The sequence below is a fragment of the Dreissena polymorpha genome, chromosome 9 (assembly GCF_020536995.1).
Source record: "Dreissena polymorpha isolate Duluth1 chromosome 9, UMN_Dpol_1.0, whole genome shotgun sequence".
NCBI lineage: Eukaryota > Metazoa > Mollusca > Bivalvia > Myida > Dreissenidae > Dreissena > Dreissena polymorpha.
In genome coordinates, this window is record NC_068363.1 from 44691920 (window position 1) to 44696631 (window position 4712).

Consider the following 4712-nt stretch of genomic DNA (forward strand, 5'->3'; position numbering starts at 1 on the left):
TTGCTTTTTACGTGCATGACTGACCGCCAGTTCTCAAAACTGCAAGTGCAATTTTTTTTAAGTTCTGAAGATGAAAGTTAGAATACTAACTTGTTAAAGACTTTTGAAGGGTTATGCACAACCATATACTATTTATCCTAGGTCAGGTCACCTTTTCTAAAGAGAACCTAATACATGTATTGTAATAACTAAAAAACTACATAATTCTGATTGAACTTGGTATGCTTAAGTAGGAGTGAATCCGAAAGTTTGCAGTAACGTATGTAGAAATGCCTAAATCCCCTTAATTACCAAAATCCCTGTTAATTTAAATTATTAAACTTAAATAAGTGTACAATATGTTAAAAAGTAAATATGGTTTAATTTGAAAAAATGTATTAATTATTTATATTATCATGTATAGAGGCCATTACTGCGTTTAATACAGATTTCTTGTTTTGCTTGACGGGGTACTGAAATCCGAATCTACAGCCCCAATAAAAGGATTATAAACATTTATTAAATGTGCAAAAAGGAAAACAACACAATATCTTAAATCAAATAAGCCATCAGTAGCTTGGTAAGATATAAACAATTTCTCCAAGGCTTTCGTGCGTTTCCTAGTAACTACGTTTAATGGTGGTATTAGTAATAAATAACACTTATTCAATGTTATTTTTCGATAAAATTGTTTTCAGTACTTTCTGACGAAATATAAGTGGTGAGGATTTCAGTATTTCTAAATTTTCCTCTCTCAGACTCTCACGCGGGTTCCGTAATACCCCAAGTTACAAAGTGTTATGATGGTTTTAGTAATAAAAACACCTATGCAAAGGTATTTATTGATATAATTGATGAAAAAATTAACAAACATTGTGTTCACTACTTTCTGATATTAAATAGCCATTTATAACTGGGACTTTGGTATGGAAACTGCACACTAAGACCCGGATTGGGTACAGATTTGGCAAAGTTGAGCTTGAATAAAATTATGAATTGCTTGAGAAACAATTAGTACAATAATAAAAACAAAATTATTATTTTTTAAATGTTACTCAATTGAATATATATATATAAATATATATATATATATATATATATATAGGGCAGCATTTTTTCCCTTATATTTTCTGATTATGTATTTTACATATATTTTTGTTGTTATGATACATCAAATTGTATTGTTCAACATATGCCAAGTATCTTTGAAATCTATTATTAATACTTCTAAATATCTTAGTTTCAAGATTGTATTAAAAATAACCATTGACCTAATCATAAATTGTAACTTAATTTAATTAACGGCCGGAGGTGCAGCTGCCTCCATAACGACCCGTAGAAGCTGCATCTTATTGCAGCCGCAACGTCACATATGAGTGGCTTAGTTCTTGGACCAACCACTGACCAGTATTTGCATTTTGATTACACGAATTAAGAAACGACTTTTGGGAAGGAAAAAGATAGGTTTTATGCAAAAACACTGATTCCACTGCTTGTTTGTTCATATTCTAGCTTGAACATCCCTTTAAAGTCTTAGTATAAGAAATGTCTGGCATCTCCATGGCGTAGTCCACTCAATGGTTTGATTGCTCATAACATATCTTATTTTACTATAAAATATTTGTGGCGTGTTGAGAGACTTCCGGTCCTAATTCGGCAATCCCAGAAATCGATAACTACCGGATTACCGGCCCTGAATACTCGTATGCGCCGCCATGACGGTACCGAATATCCGAACAGGGACCTATATGTCTGTATAGGTACCTGAACAATAAAATGAAGTGAAACGATTATATTTAATATATTTGAATATGTTATCGATTTGATCATCACATAATAGTTCGTATTTTTAAAATATTTTTTTAAACAGTAATTTGGTGATTAATAGAAACAAGGTTCATCTGCATTTTTAAGAGTCATAAAACTCAGCATGAATTAGGCCTTGATTTTCATTTTACATGTTATTTGAAGGTGACGCATGGTATCTTATCATAATGACGGGATCTACACATGTGCAGAATGTGGTGTCACAGACATACCAATTAAGGTAGAGCCACTGTAATGGACACCTTTCCAAATATAATCTAATGTATTATTTTCTTAATCAGCATCATTTCACTGAACTACATGCACATTTTTAGCTCGACTATTATGTATGAAATATTTGTAGTGGAGCTATCCTACTCACCCCGGCGTCGGCGTTAGCGTTCCCGTTCCTGTTAGCGTGCAAATGTTAAAGTTTGCGTACTACCCCAAATATTTCCTATGTCCTTTGACATGTTGCTTTCATATTTTGCATACTTCTTTACCAACATGACCCCAATCTATAAACAAGAGCAGGCAACTATATCAAGCATTTTGACAGAATTATTGCCCCTTTTATACTTAGAATATGCATATTATTGATAAATCTATGTTAAAGTTTGCGTACCACCTCAAATATTTTCTATTTCCTTTCATATTTTGCATACTTCTTAACCAACACGATCCCAATCTATAAACAAGAGCAGACAACTGTATCAAGCATTTTGACAGAATTATGGCCCCTTTTATACTTAGATAATTGAACATTTTGCTTAAATTGCCATAACTTCTTTATTTATGATCACATTTGATTCATTCTTTGACAAAACAACACTTACCTGACATACCACAATGCACTCCATCCAAACCATCTCCCATGCCCCACCCCAGAATCCCCCCCAAAATTTTTTTTCTTATTTTTGAAATCTAATCTATTAAATGACCACACACACACATTATACACCCCCCCCCCCCCCCCTCTCCATGATGGCTTTCGTTATACTGTCAAGCACTCGAATAGTCGAGCGCGCTGTCCTCTGACAGCTCTTGTTAGGCAGGCTTTGCGTGCTTTAAAAAAAAAATACTGATTTTTTCAAAACCACCCCCACGCTCGGCTTTTTTCCAGTTTATTTGCACCCTTGGGGTATATGAAAGTTCCACAATTCATCCAGATTTCCAAATATGGGCAATATTCAGTTGGTGTGTATAGATGCAGTAAAGGTGTTTAAAGTTTAAACAAGATGAAATAAGTATTTTTTTACAGACATTTACTTTTTATAACTTGTTATCTATGGGAGAGCGCCATGAAATGTAAGTGGTTTCAGCCAAGTAGAAATAGGGTTGGTTAAAAACATAGTGGCATAAAATTTAAAATAGTATCATTTAAGTAATATTTTGAACATAGTTTTTAGCTCGAATATTATATATGAAATATATATAGTAGAGCTATCCTACTCACCCCGGCGTCAGCATTCCCGTGTGCGTGAGCGTTGAAATGTTAAAGTTTGCGTACCACCTCAAATATTTCCTATGTCCCTTGACATATTGCTTTTATATTTTGCATACTTCATTACCAACATGACCCCAGCCAATAAACAAGAGGAGACAACTGTATCAAGCATTTTGTAAGAATTATGGCCCTTTTTATGCCCCCAAAGGAGGGCATATAGTGATCGCACTGCCCGTCCGTCTGTCCGTCACACTTTGCGTTTAGGTTTTGAAAAATGCTCATAACTTCTATGTCCCTTGAGATATAACCTTCATATTTGGTATGCATGTGTATATGGACAAGACCTTTCCATACGCACACAAATTTTGACCCCTGTGACCTTGACCTTGAACTTAGGGTCCGCATTTAGGTTTCGAAATCTGTGTTTAGGTTTTGAAAAATGCTCATTACTTCTATCAAAGCGTTTATAGGGGGCATATGTCATCCTATGGTGACAGCGCTTGTTTCACTTAGAATATGCATATTATTGGCAAATCTATGTTAAAGTTTGCGTACTACTCAACTATTTTCATTGTCTCTTGACATATTGCTTTCATATTTTGCATACTTCTTTACCAACATGACCCTAATCTATAAACAAGAGCAGACAACTGTATTAAGCATTTTGACGGAATTATGGCCCCTTTTATACTTAGATAATTGAACATTTGGTTAAGTTTTGTTTTTTGGTCCATTTTATGCCTAAAGTATCATAGCTATTGCTTTCAGACTAGGAAAACTCGCTAACTATTGAAAGGGGACTGTACAGGGTTAGTTGCATAACTCTGGTTGGCTTTTTTACGGAATTATGGCCCTTTTTTGTCTTGTAACTTTGAATATTTTGTTAAATTTTGTGTTAAGATCCACTTTACTTCTAAAGTATCAAGGCTATTGCTTTCGAACTTCAAATACTTTCTTACTATCATAATGGTACTGTACCTGGCAAGTTTAATTTGACCTTGACCTTTGCTTCAATTGCCAAAATTTCTTTATTTATGATCACATTTGATTCATACTCTGACAAAACAACACTTACCTGACATACCACAATGGACTCCACCCAAACCATCCCCCGGAATCCCCCACCCACACACACACACACATACCCCCCTCTCCATGATGGCTTACGTTATACTGTCAAGCACTCGAATAGTCGATCGTGCTGTCCTCTGACAGCTCTTGTTATAGATACACTTTATACGGCAAAAATACCAAGAAATAGACAGATTTACCGTTTACTTTTTGACATAAAAATGCAACATGCATGATTCGTTTTTTCAGCAGTAAATCATCCAAAGCTTGGTTTATACAGGTATTTATTGCACTTTTTGTGTTATTGCTGGAAAACCGGACTACTTTTTAACAAAAACATAGCTTATATACTAAATTAAATCAAATTACGTTAGAAAAGAAATAAAACACGTCGCAAAAAGTATGCGTT